The sequence below is a fragment of the Equus asinus genome, chromosome 26, assembly GCF_041296235.1.
Source record: "Equus asinus isolate D_3611 breed Donkey chromosome 26, EquAss-T2T_v2, whole genome shotgun sequence".
Lineage (NCBI taxonomy): Eukaryota > Metazoa > Chordata > Mammalia > Perissodactyla > Equidae > Equus > Equus asinus.
This window is the reverse complement of record NC_091815.1, coordinates 6358370-6381546: the sequence shown is the minus strand read 5'-3', so window position 1 is coordinate 6381546 and position 23177 is coordinate 6358370.

Sequence of the window (23177 nt, the reverse complement as noted above, 5' to 3'; positions counted from 1 at the left end):
AGTCAAGAAAGATGTCTTGAGGACATTGAAGAGAGGAATCGATGCCTCCTTTCCAAGGCCCATAGCATTCTTTGAAGGTCAGTCTCTTTTTCCGAAGCTCTGGTGTCACGTGGGCCCACTGGGCACATGGTAATGTGTCCCAAGAGATGTCTTGGAAGCCTTGAAGGAATGGAGCCCTGTCACGCTTGGGGTATGTCTCTTTGTTTGGAAGTGCTCTACAAGGGTGCTGAAAAGCACCCTCTTCCACAGGGCTTCGTTCCTTCGTGAAGGCTGCCCTCCCAGGCTAGTGTGCTCTGTTTGCCTCCATCGAAATTCTCTCCCCCTACCTCTTGCCGTAGAAGGATTATTGATTATGTGTTTTGACACCATATGTAAGGAAGTTGCACGAAAATTAGAACTTTACAGTTGTGTTTCAAGAAAAATAAACAGGCCAGGGTAGAGGATGTAGGGCAAACAAATGGCCCACCCTATAAAAAATTAAGTAAGCCCGTATCTGGACGGAATCTAGGGGAACGTTCAAGGATCAGGGGTCAAGTTCGAAACTTCCCAAATCCGGAAAAGAGACAGAAAAATCTCTTTCCTGGAGAGTGGAATTCATCCGATTTGTCTAAGTTGTCTTGGAAACATTGTGTCCGTGAAGGGGGTTGCCAGGACCACCTCGAATTTGGAGTTTCTGATCTCAGGATGTCAAACCAACCCACATGACCACGTGCTCTCAGTGCTTAGTTTGACCCAGGCTAGGATAGCCAAGAGTCCTACAAGTGACCGGTGCAAATTCAAGGACAACAACCAAGAGTCACGAAAGCACTCACACCTCACCCTAGAGAACATACAGCGATTAAAGAAATACAAACTAATCACTTGGAATGAAGGAGAACGGACTGATAAGCATGTCTAAGGGAGATAGCTGAGAAAGACCATGACGAGTATACTATGGAAAAGAAAAAGAGGACCCAGAAAATGGAAGGTGAACAGAAATCACACCTGAATTATCCACAATGAAAGATGATGTCCGTCTTTAGACAGACTCTGCTGGAACGTTTGAAAGTCAGAGAAATTCACAAGCCAAAAAACGGCAGCGAAGGTCAAGCATGGGCTAACTGGGAAGGGTGAGTTATGAGACTGCTCCAAGCAGGCTCTGAAACCTGTATCCATGAAGCATGCTGGACCTCAGAGACACAATTATGACAAATCCTCTGACATCACAATGGACCCGAAAAACAACCTAGCCTCATCTACACAGTGCTAGAGTTGGGCTCACTACTATATTTAACTCCCATTGCACTCAACTGCACGTTGCCACAGAACATGTAAGTGGCCGGCCGGTGGTGCAGTGGTGAGGTCCGCACCTCCTGGGTCTGTGGCCCAGTATGGGCTGGGTGGAATCCTCGGTTTGGGCCTCCTCACCACTGCTTCAGTTGTTCTGGTGCAGGCGTCCGAGGTAGAGTAGAGGCAGATGGGAAGGGACGTTGGACAGGGCCAGACTTCCACAGCAAATACAGGAGCATTGCCAGCAGATGTGAGCACAGCAAGGCACTTGTGCCAAAACAAAACCAATTAAAAGTTGCAAAGAATAGAAAAACTGAAGCTAAGGAAAAAAAAAAAAAAAAAAACAGGAGCTTGCCATTACGAAGAATAGGATCTCTGTGAATAACCTTAGCAAAACAGGTGAATTCTATGTTAATTCAAAAACTAGCAAACCTTTGGGGAAAGAAACTCAAGAAGACACAAGAAAAAAAAAGATATCGAGGGATCTAGGAATGGAAGGATTAACACACTTGAAAGGTTCATACCGCAGTAAGGAATCTCTGGATTCCATGCAATCCCAGTCAAAGTTGCAGCAGTATTTGCCACAGAGAAGAAGAGAGAATCCTAAAGTTTCTAGCCAGCAACACGAGACCCTGACTAGGCAAAGGAATCCTCAGGAAAACGAACAAAGCAGCACGTGTCACAATTTCTGATTTCAACATAGAGGACGAAGCGCTAGGTACCGAAACGGCACAGTCTGGGCCCCAAAACAGGCATGAAGACCCATGCAAAACAATTGAGAGCCCAGAGCCCAACTCAAACTTACATGGACAGCCCATTTTGGACCAGGGAGCCAAGTGGAGACAGCGGAGAAAGGAGAGTCTCTACAATAAACGGTGCTGGGAAGCCTGCACAGCCACGTGGAACACAACGAGAGTACACCATGCTGTTACACCTGGCACACACACCACCTGAAATGGATTAAAGCCTTGAATGGCAGACTTGAATCCGTGAACCTTGTAGGAGAAGACCTAGGCAGAGTGCTCTTTGCCATCTGTCTGAGCCGCCTATTCGGAAGAAGCATGTCTGACTGGGCAAGGGCAACAAAGGAAACAAGAAACAAACGGGACCACATCAAATGCACACACTTCTGCCAGTCAAGGAAACCATCAACTGAATACTAAGACACCACAACAATTGGGAGAGGATGCTTGCAAACCACACATCGGACAAGGGGTGAAAAGCCCAAAGATACAATCAACTCGCACGTCTCCACAAGAAAAAAAACAAGCCAATGAAAACCTGGTCAAAAGATGGAAGCAGAGATTTCTCCGAAGAAGACAGAAAGAGGGCCAGTAGGTGCATGAAAACTTGTTCACCATCATTAAGTCTCAGGAAAATGCAAATCCAAACTGCAAGGACATGGCAGCTCACTGTGGTCAGCATGGCTAGAAGGAAGCAGACAGGAAATAACAAGTGTCAGAGAGGAGGTGGAGAGAAGGGAAGCCTCCTGCACTGCTGGTGGGAGTGTAACCCGGTGCAGCCACGATGCCAAAGGTGTGGAACTGCCTCAGAAATTTAAGCATCCATGTCCCGTATGACCCAGCTATTAATCTGCCGCTTGTTTATCCAAAAAAGTCAGAAAGACTACCGCATGAAGACATGTGCATGGCTGTGTTCACCACAGTCTTACTCCTGATATCCAAGACTGGGAAAGCACCCTGGTGTCCAGCAAGGGATGATTGGAGAAGGAAGATGGGCTATAGCCACACAATGGTATACCACTCAGCCGGAACAAATGATGCAATCCAGCCATTTGTGACCACCAGAATGGCTGTGAGGGTTTTAGGGGAAGTGTAACAAGCCCCAGTGAGAAATTCAAATACCATAGAATCTCACTTACAAGGAGAAGGAAAAGCAAGCACTAACCAACAGGTGGCACTGAACATTTGTATGCGGGCTCCCAGAGGCAAAGAGGGGCGGTGACGGAGGGTGAAAGAGAAGATTAGGCACAAGTGTGTGGTGAGGGCCTGTGATTAGTCTTACACTGGTGAAGATGATGTAAGCTACACAGAAGTCTCAAGCAATGAGGATGTGAATCTGGAAGTTATAGTACGTTCTAAGGCAGGGTCATGGCTATAAATTCACCTCAAATCAAAAATCCACAAAGGGGTCCAGAATGATGTCATAAAGCTTTGGGGGCGGAAAGAGTTTACAGAAGGTGAACTTCCAAGGATGGAAAATCACCTCCAAATGCTTACAGATGCTACAGAAAGGCAGACCATTCCAAATAGGTGAAGAGGAATACTACGAAGAGAACATGATCAGTCCTAAACCCATGAACGAACGGAAAATGTTACCGTCCATGATGTTATTACTAATCACCTTCACGAATAATCCAAACAGGCCCACGTCTTCCCAAGTTCAGGCAAAAGGTTGGTCCAAAAGTACAATTCAGGGCCGGCCCTGTGGTGGAGCAGGGAAGTGCCCACATTCCGCTTGGGCGGCCCGGGCCTCACTGTTTCACATTACGAGTGCATATCACATTAGTAGTGTTAGGAAATATAGATTTCATGGTATGGTGCGGGCAGAGATCATAACTAAGCAGCAATTGTGAGGATACGTTATCAATACGCACAAGAAAAGGAACCATAAGAATATTACAATCTATGGAAGTATCTGGTACACTTCCCAAAGGCAGAAGGAAGGAAAACTTGTGACCTGCCAAGGTGGAATTGGCAGAGTGCCACGAGATGACACCATCATTGTGCGTCAGAACATTCCCTGGGCAACTTCAACTTGTGAGGGAGTCCAGGACTTTTTCTGGGTAAGGTCCACCCATCTTGCCATCTACCCAAGATATAAGAGATAAAACCCAGGATAATCTTACAGGAGTGAAACCAGTGTCTAGAGAGAATGTAGGAGCCCTTTCGAAGTTCAAGGAGAAAGATAGAAACTGACAACAATTGCAGAAAAAGGAAAACTATCCTACCTAGACAGGGTGAGGAGTCAGACTGGTCTGAGATGGCTGTGAAACTCTGTGTGCACGGAGGTTGTCAGGACAACTTCGAATTTTGAGGTCGCTTATGACATCACGGTGACCATGTCCCCCAGGGTGGCCGCATGGTTACAGTCTGAGGATTGGCCTAGGCTAGGCTATTAAAGGGACAGATACCCAGAAACAGGTTTGGCAAACAGAAAGCAGGCACAGAAACTAGAAGAGATAAAACAGAGTCTGATGCAAGGGATAAGAAAGGAACCCTAGGCCGCAAGTGAGAATAGAGGGACAAGCACGGAGAGGAGAACATTGTCATCTATTCAAGTCTATGGGGAGGTCATGCTGATTCAAGCTTGCAACTTCATTGGAAACAAGTGGCCGGACTTGGGGTTCATCACACCTACAGTGCCCTTGTGCCTTAAGCATAATGCAAAGTCAAGAAAGATGTCTTGAGGACATTGAAGAGAGGAATCGATGCCTCCTTTCCAAGGCCCATAGCATTCTTTGAAGGTCAGTCTCTTTTTCCGAAGCTCTGGTGTCACGTGGGCCCACTGGGCACATGGTAATGTGTCCCAAGAGATGTCTTGGAAGCCTTGAAGGAATGGAGCCCTGTCACGCTTGGGGTATGTCTCTTTGTTTGGAAGTGCTCTACAAGGGTGCTGAAAAGCACCCTCTTCCACAGGGCTTCGTTCCTTCGTGAAGGCTGCCCTCCCAGGCTAGTGTGCTCTGTTTGCCTCCATCGAAATTCTCTCCCCCTACCTCTTGCCGTAGAAGGATTATTGATTATGTGTTTTGACACCATATGTAAGGAAGTTGCACGAAAATTAGAACTTTACAGTTGTGTTTCAAGAAAAATAAACAGGCCAGGGTAGAGGATGTAGGGCAAACAAATGGCCCACCCTATAAAAATTAAGTAAGCCCGTATCTGGACGGAATCTAGGGGAACGTTCAAGGATCAGGGGTCAAGTTCGAAACTTCCCAAATCCGGAAAAGAGACAGAAAAATCTCTTTCCTGGAGAGTGGAATTCATCCGATTTGTCTAAGTTGTCTTGGAAACATTGTGTCCGTGAAGGGGGTTGCCAGGACCACCTCGAATTTGGAGTTTCTGATCTCAGGATGTCAAACCAACCCACATGACCACGTGCTCTCAGTGCTTAGTTTGACCCAGGCTAGGATAGCCAAGAGTCCTACAAGTGACCGGTGCAAATTCAAGGACAACAACCAAGAGTCACGAAAGCACTCACACCTCACCCTAGAGAACATACAGCGATTAAAGAAATACAAACTAATCACTTGGAATGAAGGAGAACGGACTGATAAGCATGTCTAAGGGAGATAGCTGAGAAAGACCATGACGAGTATACTATGGAAAAGAAAAAGAGGACCCAGAAAATGGAAGGTGAACAGAAATCACACCTGAATTATCCACAATGAAAGATGATGTCCGTCTTTAGACAGACTCTGCTGGAACGTTTGAAAGTCAGAGAAATTCACAAGCCAAAAAACGGCAGCGAAGGTCAAGCATGGGCTAACTGGGAAGGGTGAGTTATGAGACTGCTCCAAGCAGGCTCTGAAACCTGTATCCATGAAGCATGCTGGACCTCAGAGACACAATTATGACAAATCCTCTGACATCACAATGGACCCGAAAAACAACCTAGCCTCATCTACACAGTGCTAGAGTTGGGCTCACTAGTATATTTAACTCCCATTGCACTCAACTGCACGTTGCCACTGAACATGTAAGTGGCCGGCCGGTGGTGCAGTGGTGAGGTCCGCACCTCCTGGGTCTGTGGCCCAGTATGGGCTGGGTGGAATCCTCGGTTTGGGCCTCCTCACCACTGCTTCAGTTGTTCTGGTGCAGGCGTCCGAGGTAGAGTAGAGGCAGATGGGAAGGGACGTTGGACAGGGCCAGACTTCCACAGCAAATACAGGAGCATTGCCAGCAGATGTGAGCACAGCAAGGCACTTGTGCCAAAACAAAACCAATTAAAAGTTGCAAAGAATAGAAAAACTGAAGCTAAGGAAAAAAAAAAAAACAAAAAACAGGAGCTTGCCATTACGAAGAATAGGATCTCTGTGAATAACCTTAGCAAAACAGGTGAATTCTATGTTAATTCAAAAACTAGCAAACCTTTGGGGAAAGAAACTCAAGAAGACACAAGAAAAAAAAAGATATCGAGGGATCTAGGAATGGAAGGATTAACACACTTGAAAGGTTCATACCGCAGTAAGGAATCTCTGGATTCCATGCAATCCCAGTCAAAGTTGCAGCAGTATTTGCCACAGAGAAGAAGAGAGAATCCTAAAGTTTCTAGCCAGCAACACGAGACCCTGACTAGGCAAAGGAATCCTCAGGAAAACGAACAAAGCAGCACGTGTCACAATTTCTGATTTCAACATAGAGGACGAAGCGCTAGGTACCGAAACGGCACAGTCTGGGCCCCAAAACAGGCATGAAGACCCATGCAAAACAATTGAGAGCCCAGAGCCCAACTCAAACTTACATGGACAGCCCATTTTGGACCAGGGAGCCAAGTGGAGACAGCGGAGAAAGGAGAGTCTCTACAATAAACGGTGCTGGGAAGCCTGCACAGCCACATGGAACACAACGAGAGTACACCATGCTGTTACACCTGGCACACACACCACCTGAAATGGATTAAAGCCTTGAATGGCAGACTTGAATCCGTGAACCTTGTAGGAGAAGACCTAGGCAGAGTGCTCTTTGCCATCTGTCTGAGCCGCCTATTGGGAAGAAGCATGTCTGACTGGGCAAGGGCAACAAAGGAAACAAGAAACAAACGGGACCACATCAAATGCACACACTTCTGCCAGTCAAGGAAACCATCAACTGAATACTAAGACACCACAACAATTGGGAGAGGATGCTTGCAAACCACACATCGGACAAGGGGTGAAAAGCCCAAAGATACAATCAACTCGCACGTCTCCACAAGAAAAAAAACAAGCCAATGAAAACCTGGTCAAAAGATGGAAGCAGAGATTTCTCCGAAGAAGACAGAAAGAGGGCCAGTAGGTGCATGAAAACTTGTTCACCATCATTAAGTCTCAGGAAAATGCAAATCCAAACTGCAAGGACATGGCAGCTCACTGTGGTCAGCATGGCTAGAAGGAAGCAGACAGGAAATAACAAGTGTCAGAGAGGAGGTGGAGAGAAGGGAAGCCTCCTGCACTGCTGGTGGGAGTGTAACCCGGTGCAGCCACGATGCCAAAGGTGTGGAACTGCCTCAGAAATTTAAGTATCCATGTCCCGTATGACCCAGCTATTAATCTGCCGCTTGTTTATCCAAAAAAGTCAGAAAGACTACCGCATGAAGACATGTGCATGGCTGTGTTCACCACAGTCTTACTCCTGATATCCAAGACTGGGAAAGCACCCTGGTGTCCAGCAAGGGATGATTGGAGAAGGAAGATGGGCTATAGCCACACAATGGTATACCACTCAGCCGGAACAAATGATGCAATCCAGCCATTTGTGACCACCAGAATGGCTGTGAGGGTTTTAGGGGAAGTGTAACAAGCCCCAGTGAGAAATTCAAATACCATAGAATCTCACTTACAAGGAGAAGGAAAAGCAAGCACTAACCAACAGGTGGCACTGAACATTTGTATGCGGGCTCCCAGAGGCAAAGAGGGGCGGTGACGGAGGGTGAAAGAGAAGATTAGGCACAAGTGTGTGGTGAGGGCCTGTGATTAGTCTTACACTGGTGAAGATGATGTAAGCTACACAGAAGTCTCAAGCAATGAGGATGTGAATCTGGAAGTTATAGTACGTTCTAAGGCAGGGTCATGGCTATAAATTCACCTCAAATCAAAAATCCACAAAGGGGTCCAGAATGATGTCATAAAGCTTTGGGGGCGGAAAGAGTTTACAGAAGGTGAACTTCCAAGGATGGAAAATCACCTCCAAATGCTTACAGATGCTACAGAAAGGCAGACCATTCCAAATAGGTGAAGAGGAATACTACGAAGAGAACATGATCAGTCCTAAACCCATGAACGAACGGAAAATGTTACCGTCCATGATGTTATTACTAATCACCTTCACGAATAATCCAAACAGGCCCACGTCTTCCCAAGTTCAGGCAAAAGGTTGGTCCAAAAGTACAATTCAGGGCCGGCCCTGTGGTGGAGCAGGGAAGTGCCCACATTCCGCTTGGGCGGCCCGGGCCTCACTGTTTCACATTACGAGTGCATATCACATTAGTAGTGTTAGGAAATATAGATTTCATGGTATGGTGCGGGCAGAGATCATAACTAAGCAGCAATTGTGAGGATACGTTATCAATACGCACAAGAAAAGGAACCATAAGAATATTACAATCTATGGAAGTATCTGGTACACTTCCCAAAGGCAGAAGGAAGGAAAACTTGTGACCTGCCAAGGTGGAATTGGCAGAGTGCCACGAGATGACACCATCATTGTGCGTCAGAACATTCCCTGGGCAACTTCAACTTGTGAGGGAGTCCAGGACTTTTTCTGGGTAAGGTCCACCCATCTTGCCATCTACCCAAGATATAAGAGATAAAACCCAGGATAATCTTACAGGAGTGAAACCAGTGTCTAGAGAGAATGTAGGAGCCCTTTCGAAGTTCAAGGAGAAAGATAGAAACTGACAACAATTGCAGAAAAAGGAAAACTATCCTACCTAGACAGGGTGAGGAGTCAGACTGGTCTGAGATGGCTGTGAAACTCTGTGTGCACGGAGGTTGTCAGGACAACTTCGAATTTTGAGGTCGCTTATGACATCACGGTGACCATGTCCCCCAGGGTGGCCGCATGGTTACAGTCTGAGGATTGGCCTAGGCTAGGCTATTAAAGGGACAGATACCCAGAAACAGGTTTGGCAAACAGAAAGCAGGCACAGAAACTAGAAGAGATAAAACAGAGTCTGATGCAAGGGATAAGAAAGGAACCCTAGGCCGCAAGTGAGAATAGAGGGACAAGCACGGAGAGGAGAACATTGTCATCTATTCAAGTCTATGGGGAGGTCATGCTGATTCAAGCTTGCAACTTCATTGGAAACAAGTGGCCGGACTTGGGGTTCATCACACCTACAGTGCCCTTGTGCCTTAAGCATAATGCAAAGTCAAGAAAGATGTCTTGAGGACATTGAAGAGAGGAATCGATGCCTCCTTTCCAAGGCCCATAGCATTCTTTGAAGGTCAGTCTCTTTTTCCGAAGCTCTGGTGTCACGTGGGCCCACTGGGCACATGGTAATGTGTCCCAAGAGATGTCTTGGAAGCCTTGAAGGAATGGAGCCCTGTCACGCTTGGGGTATGTCTCTTTGTTTGGAAGTGCTCTACAAGGGTGCTGAAAAGCACCCTCTTCCACAGGGCTTCGTTCCTTCGTGAAGGCTGCCCTCCCAGGCTAGTGTGCTCTGTTTGCCTCCATCGAAATTCTCTCCCCCTACCTCTTGCCGTAGAAGGATTATTGATTATGTGTTTTGACACCATATGTAAGGAAGTTGCACGAAAATTAGAACTTTACAGTTGTGTTTCAAGAAAAATAAACAGGCCAGGGTAGAGGATGTAGGGCAAACAAATGGCCCACCCTATAAAAATTAAGTAAGCCCGTATCTGGACGGAATCTAGGGGAACGTTCAAGGATCAGGGGTCAAGTTCGAAACTTCCCAAATCCGGAAAAGAGACAGAAAAATCTCTTTCCTGGAGAGTGGAATTCATCCGATTTGTCTAAGTTGTCTTGGAAACATTGTGTCCGTGAAGGGGGTTGCCAGGACCACCTCGAATTTGGAGTTTCTGATCTCAGGATGTCAAACCAACCCACATGACCACGTGCTCTCAGTGCTTAGTTTGACCCAGGCTAGGATAGCCAAGAGTCCTACAAGTGACCGGTGCAAATTCAAGGACAACAACCAAGAGTCACGAAAGCACTCACACCTCACCCTAGAGAACATACAGCGATTAAAGAAATACAAACTAATCACTTGGAATGAAGGAGAACGGACTGATAAGCATGTCTAAGGGAGATAGCTGAGAAAGACCATGACGAGTATACTATGGAAAAGAAAAAGAGGACCCAGAAAATGGAAGGTGAACAGAAATCACACCTGAATTATCCACAATGAAAGATGATGTCCGTCTTTAGACAGACTCTGCTGGAACGTTTGAAAGTCAGAGAAATTCACAAGCCAAAAAACGGCAGCGAAGGTCAAGCATGGGCTAACTGGGAAGGGTGAGTTATGAGACTGCTCCAAGCAGGCTCTGAAACCTGTATCCATGAAGCATGCTGGACCTCAGAGACACAATTATGACAAATCCTCTGACATCACAATGGACCCGAAAAACAACCTAGCCTCATCTACACAGTGCTACAGTTGGGCTCACTAGTATATTTAACTCCCATTGCACTCAACTGCACGTTGCCACTGAACATGTAAGTGGCCGGCCGGTGGTGCAGTGGTGAGGTCCGCACCTCCTGGGTCTGTGGCCCAGTATGGGCTGGGTGGAATCCTCGGTTTGGGCCTCCTCACCACTGCTTCAGTTGTTCTGGTGCAGGCGTCCGAGGTAGAGTAGAGGCAGATGGGAAGGGACGTTGGACAGGGCCAGACTTCCACAGCAAATACAGGAGCATTGCCAGCAGATGTGAGCACAGCAAGGCACTTGTGCCAAAACAAAACCAATTAAAAGTTGCAAAGAATAGAAAAACTGAAGCTAAGGAAAAAAAAAAAAACAAAAAACAGGAGCTTGCCATTACGAAGAATAGGATCTCTGTGAATAACCTTAGCAAAACAGGTGAATTCTATGTTAATTCAAAAACTAGCAAACCTTTGGGGAAAGAAACTCAAGAAGACACAAGAAAAAAAAAGATATCGAGGGATCTAGGAATGGAAGGATTAACACACTTGAAAGGTTCATACCGCAGTAAGGAATCTCTGGATTCCATGCAATCCCAGTCAAAGTTGCAGCAGTATTTGCCACAGAGAAGAAGAGAGAATCCTAAAGTTTCTAGCCAGCAACACGAGACCCTGACTAGGCAAAGGAATCCTCAGGAAAACGAACAAAGCAGCACGTGTCACAATTTCTGATTTCAACATAGAGGACGAAGCGCTAGGTACCGAAACGGCACAGTCTGGGCCCCAAAACAGGCATGAAGACCCATGCAAAACAATTGAGAGCCCAGAGCCCAACTCAAACTTACATGGACAGCCCATTTTGGACCAGGGAGCCAAGTGGAGACAGCGGAGAAAGGAGAGTCTCTACAATAAACGGTGCTGGGAAGCCTGCACAGCCACATGGAACACAACGAGAGTACACCATGCTGTTACACCTGGCACACACACCACCTGAAATGGATTAAAGCCTTGAATGGCAGACTTGAATCCGTGAACCTTGTAGGAGAAGACCTAGGCAGAGTGCTCTTTGCCATCTGTCTGAGCCGCCTATTGGGAAGAAGCATGTCTGACTGGGCAAGGGCAACAAAGGAAACAAGAAACAAACGGGACCACATCAAATGCACACACTTCTGCCAGTCAAGGAAACCATCAACTGAATACTAAGACACCACAACAATTGGGAGAGGATGCTTGCAAACCACACATCGGACAAGGGGTGAAAAGCCCAAAGATACAATCAACTCGCACGTCTCCACAAGAAAAAAAACAAGCCAATGAAAACCTGGTCAAAAGATGGAAGCAGAGATTTCTCCGAAGAAGACAGAAAGAGGGCCAGTAGGTGCATGAAAACTTGTTCACCATCATTAAGTCTCAGGAAAATGCAAATCCAAACTGCAAGGACATGGCAGCTCACTGTGGTCAGCATGGCTAGAAGGAAGCAGACAGGAAATAACAAGTGTCAGAGAGGAGGTGGAGAGAAGGGAAGCCTCCTGCACTGCTGGTGGGAGTGTAACCCGGTGCAGCCACGATGCCAAAGGTGTGGAACTGCCTCAGAAATTTAAGTATCCATGTCCCGTATGACCCAGCTATTAATCTGCCGCTTGTTTATCCAAAAAAGTCAGAAAGACTACCGCATGAAGACATGTGCATGGCTGTGTTCACCACAGTCTTACTCCTGATATCCAAGACTGGGAAAGCACCCTGGTGTCCAGCAAGGGATGATTGGAGAAGGAAGATGGGCTATAGCCACACAATGGTATACCACTCAGCCGGAACAAATGATGCAATCCAGCCATTTGTGACCACCAGAATGGCTGTGAGGGTTTTAGGGGAAGTGTAACAAGCCCCAGTGAGAAATTCAAATACCATAGAATCTCACTTACAAGGAGAAGGAAAAGCAAGCACTAACCAACAGGTGGCACTGAACATTTGTATGCGGGCTCCCAGAGGCAAAGAGGGGCGGTGACGGAGGGTGAAAGAGAAGATTAGGCACAAGTGTGTGGTGAGGGCCTGTGATTAGTCTTACACTGGTGAAGATGATGTAAGCTACACAGAAGTCTCAAGCAATGAGGATGTGAATCTGGAAGTTATAGTACATTCTAAGGCAGGGTCATGGCTATAAATTCACCTCAAATCAAAAATCCACAAAGGGGTCCAGAATGATGTCATAAAGCTTTGGGGGCGGAAAGAGTTTACAGAAGGTGAACTTCCAAGGATGGAAAATCACCTCCAAATGCTTACAGATGCTACAGAAAGGCAGACCATTCCAAATAGGTGAAGAGGAATACTACGAAGAGAACATGATCAGTCCTAAACCCATGAACGAACGGAAAATGTTACCGTCCATGATGTTATTACTAATCACCTTCACGAATAATCCAAACAGGCCCACGTCTTCCCAAGTTCAGGCAAAAGGTTGGTCCAAAAGTACAATTCAGGGCCGGCCCTGTGGTGGAGCAGGGAAGTGCCCACATTCCGCTTGGGCGGCCCGGGCCTCACTGTTTCACATTACGAGTGCATATCACATTAGTAGTGTTAGGAAATATAGATTTCATGGTATGGTGCGGGCAGAGATCATAACTAAGCAGCAATTGTGAGGATACGTTATCAATACGCACAAGAAAAGGAACCATAAGAATATTACAATCTATGGAAGTATCTGGTACACTTCCCAAAGGCAGAAGGAAGGAAAACTTGTGACCTGCCAAGGTGGAATTGGCAGAGTGCCACGAGATGACACCATCATTGTGCGTCAGAACATTCCCTGGGCAACTTCAACTTGTGAGGGAGTCCAGGACTTTTTCTGGGTAAGGTCCACCCATCTTGCCATCTACCCAAGATATAAGAGATAAAACCCAGGATAATCTTACAGGAGTGAAACCAGTGTCTAGAGAGAATGTAGGAGCCCTTTCGAAGTTCAAGGAGAAAGATAGAAACTGACAACAATTGCAGAAAAAGGAAAACTATCCTACCTAGACAGGGTGAGGAGTCAGACTGGTCTGAGATGGCTGTGAAACTCTGTGTGCACGGAGGTTGTCAGGACAACTTCGAATTTTGAGGTCGCTTATGACATCACGGTGACCATGTCCCCCAGGGTGGCCGCATGGTTACAGTCTGAGGATTGGCCTAGGCTAGGCTATTAAAGGGACAGATACCCAGAAACAGGTTTGGCAAACAGAAAGCAGGCACAGAAACTAGAAGAGATAAAACAGAGTCTGATGCAAGGGATAAGAAAGGAACCCTAGGCCGCAAGTGAGAATAGAGGGACAAGCACGGAGAGGAGAACATTGTCATCTATTCAAGTCTATGGGGAGGTCATGCTGATTCAAGCTTGCAACTTCATTGGAAACAAGTGGCCGGACTTGGGGTTCATCACACCTACAGTGCCCTTGTGCCTTAAGCATAATGCAAAGTCAAGAAAGATGTCTTGAGGACATTGAAGAGAGGAATCGATGCCTCCTTTCCAAGGCCCATAGCATTCTTTGAAGGTCAGTCTCTTTTTCCGAAGCTCTGGTGTCACGTGGGCCCACTGGGCACATGGTAATGTGTCCCAAGAGATGTCTTGGAAGCCTTGAAGGAATGGAGCCCTGTCACGCTTGGGGTATGTCTCTTTGTTTGGAAGTGCTCTACAAGGGTGCTGAAAAGCACCCTCTTCCACAGGGCTTCGTTCCTTCGTGAAGGCTGCCCTCCCAGGCTAGTGTGCTCTGTTTGCCTCCATCGAAATTCTCTCCCCCTACCTCTTGCCGTAGAAGGATTATTGATTATGTGTTTTGACACCATATGTAAGGAAGTTGCACGAAAATTAGAACTTTACAGTTGTGTTTCAAGAAAAATAAACAGGCCAGGGTAGAGGATGTAGGGCAAACAAATGGCCCACCCTATAAAAATTAAGTAAGCCCGTATCTGGACGGAATCTAGGGGAACGTTCAAGGATCAGGGGTCAAGTTCGAAACTTCCCAAATCCGGAAAAGAGACAGAAAAATCTCTTTCCTGGAGAGTGGAATTCATCCGATTTGTCTAAGTTGTCTTGGAAACATTGTGTCCGTGAAGGGGGTTGCCAGGACCACCTCGAATTTGGAGTTTCTGATCTCAGGATGTCAAACCAACCCACATGACCACGTGCTCTCAGTGCTTAGTTTGACCCAGGCTAGGATAGCCAAGAGTCCTACAAGTGACCGGTGCAAATTCAAGGACAACAACCAAGAGTCACGAAAGCACTCACACCTCACCCTAGAGAACATACAGCGATTAAAGAAATACAAACTAATCACTTGGAATGAAGGAGAACGGACTGATAAGCATGTCTAAGGGAGATAGCTGAGAAAGACCATGACGAGTATACTATGGAAAAGAAAAAGAGGACCCAGAAAATGGAAGGTGAACAGAAATCACACCTGAATTATCCACAATGAAAGATGATGTCCGTCTTTAGACAGACTCTGCTGGAACGTTTGAAAGTCAGAGAAATTCACAAGCCAAAAAACGGCAGCGAAGGTCAAGCATGGGCTAACTGGGAAGGGTGAGTTATGAGACTGCTCCAAGCAGGCTCTGAAACCTGTATCCATGAAGCATGCTGGACCTCAGAGACACAATTATGACAAATCCTCTGACATCACAATGGACCCGAAAAACAACCTAGCCTCATCTACACAGTGCTAGAGTTGGGCTCACTAGTATATTTAACTCCCATTGCACTCAACTGCACGTTGCCACTGAACATGTAAGTGGCCGGCCGGTGGTGCAGTGGTGAGGTCCGCACCTCCTGGGTCTGTGGCCCAGTATGGGCTGGGTTTAATCCTCGGTTTGGGCCTCCTCACCACTGCTTCAGTTGTTCTGGTGCAGGCGTCTGAGGTAGAGTAGAGGCAGATGGGAAGGGACGTTGGACAGGGCCAGACTTCCACAGCAAATACAGGAGCATTGCCAGCAGATGTGAGCACAGCAAGGCACTTGTGCCAAAACAAAACCAATTAAAAGTTGCAAAGAATAGAAAAACTGAAGCTAAGGAAAAAAAAAAAAACAAAAAACAGGAGCTTGCCATTACGAAGAATAGGATCTCTGTGAATAACCTTAGCAAAACAGGTGAATTCTATGTTAATTCAAAAACTAGCAAACCTTTGGGGAAAGAAACTCAAGAAGACACAAGAAAAAAAAAGATATCGAGGGATCTAGGAATGGAAGGATTAACACACTTGAAAGGTTCATACCGCAGTAAGGAATCTCTGGATTCCATGCAATCCCAGTCAAAGTTGCAGCAGTATTTGCCACAGAGAAGAAGAGAGAATCCTAAAGTTTCTAGCCAGCAACACGAGACCCTGACTAGGCAAAGGAATCCTCAGGAAAACGAACAAAGCAGCACGTGTCACAATTTCTGATTTCAACATAGAGGACGAAGCGCTAGGTACCGAAACGGCACAGTCTGGGCCCCAAAACAGGCATGAAGACCCATGCAAAACAATTGAGAGCCCAGAGCCCAACTCAAACTTACATGGACAGCCCATTTTGGACCAGGGAGCCAAGTGGAGACAGCGGAGAAAGGAGAGTCTCTACAATAAACGGTGCTGGGAAGCCTGCACAGCCACGTGGAACACAACGAGAGTACACCATGCTGTTACACCTGGCACACACACCACCTGAAATGGATTAAAGCCTTGAATGGCAGACTTGAATCCGTGAACCTTGTAGGAGAAGACCTAGGCAGAGTGCTCTTTGCCATCTGTCTGAGCCGCCTATTGGGAAGAAGCATGTCTGACTGGGCAAGGGCAACAAAGGAAACAAGAAACAAACGGGACCACATCAAATGCACACACTTCTGCCAGTCAAGGAAACCATCAACTGAATACTAAGACACCACAACAATTGGGAGAGGATGCTTGCAAACCACACATCGGACAAGGGGTGAAAAGCCCAAAGATACAATCAACTCGCACGTCTCCACAAGAAAAAAAACAAGCCAATGAAAACCTGGTCAAAAGATGGAAGCAGAGATTTCTCCGAAGAAGACAGAAAGAGGGCCAGTAGGTGCATGAAAACTTGTTCACCATCATTAAGTCTCAGGAAAATGCAAATCCAAACTGCAAGGACATGGCAGCTCACTGTGGTCAGCATGGCTAGAAGGAAGCAGACAGGAAATAACAAGTGTCAGAGAGGAGGTGGAGAGAAGGGAAGCCTCCTGCACTGCTGGTGGGAGTGTAACCCGGTGCAGCCACGATGCCAAAGGTGTGGAACTGCCTCAGAAATTTAAGTATCCATGTCCCGTATGACCCAGCTATTAATCTGCCGCTTGTTTATCCAAAAAAGTCAGAAAGACTACCGCATGAAGACATGTGCATGGCTGTGTTCACCACAGTCTTACTCCTGATATCCAAGACTGGGAAAGCACCCTGGTGTCCAGCAAGGGATGATTGGAGAAGGAAGATGGGCTATAGCCACACAATGGTATACCACTCAGCCGGAACAAATGATGCAATCCAGCCATTTGTGACCACCAGAATGGCTGTGAGGGTTTTAGGGGAAGTGTAACAAGCCCCAGTGAGAAATTCAAATACCATAGAATCTCACTTACAAGGAGAAGGAAAAGCAAGCACTAACCAACAGGTGGCACTGAACATTTGTATGCGGGCTCCCAGAGGCAAAGAGGGGCGGTGACGGAGGGTGAAAGAGAAGATTAGGCACAAGTGTGTGGTGAGGGCCTGTGATTAGTCTTACACTGGTGAAGATGATGTAAGCTACACAGAAGTCTCAAGCAATGAGGATGTGAATCTGGAAGTTATAGTACGTTCTAAGGCAGGGTCATGGCTATAAATTCACCTCAAATCAAAAATCCACAAAGGGGTCCAGAATGATGTCATAAAGCTTTGGGGGCGGAAAGAGTTTACAGAAGGTGAACTTCCAAGGATGGAAAATCACCTCCAAATGCTTACAGATGCTACAGAAAGGCAGACCATTCCAAATAGGTGAAGAGGAATACTACGAAGAGAACATGATCAGTCCTAAACCCATGAACGAACGGAAAATGTTACCGTCCATGATGTTATTACTAATCACCTTCACGAATAATCCAAACAGGCCCACGTCTTCCCAAGTTCAGGCAAAAGGTTGGTCCAAAAGTACAATTCAGGGCCGGCCCTGTGGTGGAGCAGGGAAGTGCCCACATTCCGCTTGGGCGGCCCGGGCCTCACTGTTTCACATTACGAGTGCATATCACATTAGTAGTGTTAGGAAATATAGATTTCATGGTATGGTGCGGGCAGAGATCATAACTAAGCAGCAATTGTGAGGATACGTTATCAATACGCACAAGAAAAGGAACCATAAGAATATTACAATCTATGGAAGTATCTGGTACACTTCCCAAAGGCAGAAGGAAGGAAAACTTGTGACCTGCCAAGGTGGAATTGGCAGAGTGCCACGAGATGACACCATCATTGTGCGTCAGAACATTCCCTGGGCAACTTCAACTTGTGAGGGAGTCCAGGACTTTTTCTGGGTAAGGTCCACCCATCTTGCCATCTACCCAAGATATAAGAGATAAAACCCAGGATAATCTTACAGGAGTGAAACCAGTGTCTAGAGAGAATGTAGGAGCCCTTTCGAAGTTCAAGGAGAAAGATAGAAACTGACAACAATTGCAGAAAAAGGAAAACTATCCTACCTAGACAGGGTGAGGAGTCAGACTGGTCTGAGATGGCTGTGAAACTCTGTGTGCACGGAGGTTGTCAGGACAACTTCGAATTTTGAGGTCGCTTATGACATCACGGTGACCATGTCCCCCAGGGTGGCCGCATGGTTACAGTCTGAGGATTGGCCTAGGCTAGGCTATTAAAGGGACAGATACCCAGAAACAGGTTTGGCAAACAGAAAGCAGGCACAGAAACTAGAAGAGATAAAACAGAGTCTGATGCAAGGGATAAGAAAGGAACCCTAGGCCACAAGTGAGAATAGAGGGACAAGCACGGAGAGGAGAACATTGTCATCTATTCAAGTCTATGGGGAGGTCATGCTGATTCAAGCTTGCAACTTCATTGGAAACAAGTGGCCGGACTTGGGGTTCATCACACCTACAGTGCCCTTGTGCCTTAAGCATAATGCAAAGTCAAGAAAGATGTCTTGAGGACATTGAAGAGAGGAATCGATGCCTCCTTTCCAAGGCCCATAGCATTCTTTGAAGGTCAGTCTCTTTTTCCGAAGCTCTGGTGTCACGTGGGCCCACTGGGCACATGGTAATGTGTCCCAAGAGATGTCTTGGAAGCCTTGAAGGAATGGAGCCCTGTCACGCTTGGGGTATGTCTCTTTGTTTGGAAGTGCTCTACAAGGGTGCTGAAAAGCACCCTCTTCCACAGGGCTTCGTTCCTTCGTGAAGGCTGCCCTCCCAGGCTAGTGTGCTCTGTTTGCCTCCATCGAAATTCTCTCCCCCTACCTCTTGCCGTAGAAGGATTATTGATTATGTGTTTTGACACCATATGTAAGGAAGTTGCACGAAAATTAGAACTTTACAGTTGTGTTTCAAGAAAAATAAACAGGCCAGGGTAGAGGATGTAGGGCAAACAAATGGCCCACCCTATAAAAATTAAGTAAGCCCGTATCTGGACGGAATCTAGGGGAACGTTCAAGGATCAGGGGTCAAGTTCGAAACTTCCCAAATCCGGAGAAGAGACAGAAAAATCTCTTTCCTGGAGAGTGGAATTCATCCGATTTGTCTAAGTTGTCTTGGAAACATTGTGTCCGTGAAGGGGGTTGCCAGGACCACCTCGAATTTGGAGTTTCTGATCTCAGGATGTCAAACCAACCCACATGACCACGTGCTCTCAGTGCTTAGTTTGACCCAGGCTAGGATAGCCAAGAGTCCTACAAGTGACCGGTGCAAATTCAAGGACAACAACCAAGAGTCACGAAAGCACTCACACCTCACCCTAGAGAACATACAGCGATTAAAGAAATACAAACTAATCACTTGGAATGAAGGAGAACGGACTGATAAGCATGTCTAAGGGAGATAGCTGAGAAAGACCATGACGAGTATACTATGGAAAAGAAAAAGAGGACCCAGAAAATGGAAGGTGAACAGAAATCACACCTGAATTATCCACAATGAAAGATGATGTCCGTCTTTAGACAGACTCTGCTGGAACGTTTGAAAGTCAGAGAAATTCACAAGCCAAAAAACGGCAGCGAAGGTCAAGCATGGGCTAACTGGGAAGGGTGAGTTATGAGACTGCTCCAAGCAGGCTCTGAAACCTGTATCCATGAAGCATGCTGGACCTCAGAGACACAATTATGACAAATCCTCTGACATCACAATGGACCCGAAAAACAACCTAGCCTCATCTACACAGTGCTAGAGTTGGGCTCACTAGTATATTTAACTCCCATTGCACTCAACTGCACGTTGCCACTGAACATGTAAGTGGCCGGCCGGTGGTGCAGTGGTGAGGTCCGCACCTCCTGGGTCTGTGGCCCAGTATGGGCTGGGTGGAATCCTCGGTTTGGGCCTCCTCACCACTGCTTCAGTTGTTCTGGTGCAGGCGTCCGAGGTAGAGTAGAGGCAGATGGGAAGGGACGTTGGACAGGGCCAGACTTCCACAGCAAATACAGGAGCATTGCCAGCAGATGTGAGCACAGCAAGGCACTTGTGCCAAAACAAAACCAATTAAAAGTTGCAAAGAATAGAAAAACTGAAGCTAAGGAAAAAAAAAAACAGGAGCTTGCCATTACGAAGAATAGGATCTCTGTGAATAACCTTAGCAAAACAGGTGAATTCTATGTTAATTCAAAAACTAGCAAACCTTTGGGGAAAGAAACTCAAGAAGACACAAGAAAAAAAAAGATATCGAGGGATCTAGGAATGGAAGGATTAACACACTTGAAAGGTTCATACCGCAGTAAGGAATCTCTGGATTCCATGCAATCCCAGTCAAAGTTGCAGCAGTATTTGCCACAGAGAAGAAGAGAGAATCCTAAAGTTTCTAGCCAGCAACACGAGACCCTGACTAGGCAAAGGAATCCTCAGGAAAACGAACAAAGCAGCACGTGTCACAATTTCTGATTTCAACATAGAGGACGAAGCGCTAGGTACCGAAACGGCACAGTCTGGGCCCCAAAACAGGCATGAAGACCCATGCAAAACAATTGAGAGCCCAGAGCCCAACTCAAACTTACATGGACAGCCCATTTTGGACCAGGGAGCCAAGTGGAGACAGCGGAGAAAGGAGAGTCTCTACAATAAACGGTGCTGGGAAGCCTGCACAGCCACGTGGAACACAACGAGAGTACACCATGCTGTTACACCTGGCACACACACCACCTGAAATGGATTAAAGCCTTGAATGGCAGACTTGAATCCGTGAACCTTGTAGGAGAAGACCTAGGCAGAGTGCTCTTTGCCATCTGTCTGAGCCGCCTATTGGGAAGAAGCATGTCTGACTGGGCAAGGGCAACAAAGGAAACAAGAAACAAACGGGACCACATCAAATGCACACACTTCTGCCAGTCAAGGAAACCATCAACTGAATACTAAGACACCACAACAATTGGGAGAGGATGCTTGCAAACCACACATCGGACAAGGGGTGAAAAGCCCAAAGATACAATCAACTCGCACGTCTCCACAAGAAAAAAAACAAGCCAATGAAAACCTGGTCAAAAGATGGAAGCAGAGATTTCTCCGAAGAAGACAGAAAGAGGGCCAGTAGGTGCATGAAAACTTGTTCACCATCATTAAGTCTCAGGAAAATGCAAATCCAAACTGCAAGGACATGGCAGCTCACTGTGGTCAGCATGGCTAGAAGGAAGCAGACAGGAAATAACAAGTGTCAGAGAGGAGGTGGAGAGAAGGGAAGCCTCCTGCACTGCTGGTGGGAGTGTAACCCGGTGCAGCCACGATGCCAAAGGTGTGGAACTGCCTCAGAAATTTAAGTATCCATGTCCCGTATGACCCAGCTATTAATCTGCCGCTTGTTTATCCAAAAAAGTCAGAAAGACTACCGCATGAAGACATGTGCATGGCTGTGTTCACCACAGTCTTACTCCTGATATCCAAGACTGGGAAAGCACCCTGGTGTCCAGCAAGGGATGATTGGAGAAGGAAGATGGGCTATAGCCACACAATGGTATACCACTCAGCCGGAACAAATGATGCAATCCAGCCATTTGTGACCACCAGAATGGCTGTGAGGGTTTTAGGGGAAGTGTAACAAGCCCCAGTGAGAAATTCAAATACCATAGAATCTCACTTACAAGGAGAAGGAAAAGCAAGCACTAACCAACAGGTGGCACTGAACATTTGTATGCGGGCTCCCAGAGGCAAAGAGGGGCGGTGACGGAGGGTGAAAGAGAAGATTAGGCACAAGTGTGTGGTGAGGGCCTGTGATTAGTCTTACACTGGTGAAGATGATGTAAGCTACACAGAAGTCTCAAGCAATGAGGATGTGAATCTGGAAGTTATAGTACGTTCTAAGGCAGGGTCATGGCTATAAATTCACCTCAAATCAAAAATCCACAAAGGGGTCCAGAATGATGTCATAAAGCTTTGGGGGCGGAAAGAGTTTACAGAAGGTGAACTTCCAAGGATGGAAAATCACCTCCAAATGCTTACAGATGCTACAGAAAGGCAGACCATTCCAAATAGGTGAAGAGGAATACTACGAAGAGAACATGATCAGTCCTAAACCCATGAACGAACGGAAAATGTTACCGTCCATGATGTTATTACTAATCACCTTCACGAATAATCCAAACAGGCCCACGTCTTCCCAAGTTCAGGCAAAAGGTTGGTCCAAAAGTACAATTCAGGGCCGGCCCTGTGGTGGAGCAGGGAAGTGCCCACATTCCGCTTGGGCGGCCCGGGCCTCACTGTTTCACATTACGAGTGCATATCACATTAGTAGTGTTAGGAAATATAGATTTCATGGTATGGTGCGGGCAGAGATCATAACTAAGCAGCAATTGTGAGGATACGTTATCAATACGCACAAGAAAAGGAACCATAAGAATATTACAATCTATGGAAGTATCTGGTACACTTCCCAAAGGCAGAAGGAAGGAAAACTTGTGACCTGCCAAGGTGGAATTGGCAGAGTGCCACGAGATGACACCATCATTGTGCGTCAGAACATTCCCTGGGCAACTTCAACTTGTGAGGGAGTCCAGGACTTTTTCTGGGTAAGGTCCACCCATCTTGCCATCTACCCAAGATATAAGAGATAAAACCCAGGATAATCTTACAGGAGTGAAACCAGTGTCTAGAGAGAATGTAGGAGCCCTTTCGAAGTTCAAGGAGAAAGATAGAAACTGACAACAATTGCAGAAAAAGGAAAACTATCCTACCTAGACAGGGTGAGGAGTCAGACTGGTCTGAGATGGCTGTGAAACTCTGTGTGCACGGAGGTTGTCAGGACAACTTCGAATTTTGAGGTCGCTTATGACATCACGGTGACCATGTCCCCCAGGGTGGCCGCATGGTTACAGTCTGAGGATTGGCCTAGGCTAGGCTATTAAAGGGACAGATACCCAGAAACAGGTTTGGCAAACAGAAAGCAGGCACAGAAACTAGAAGA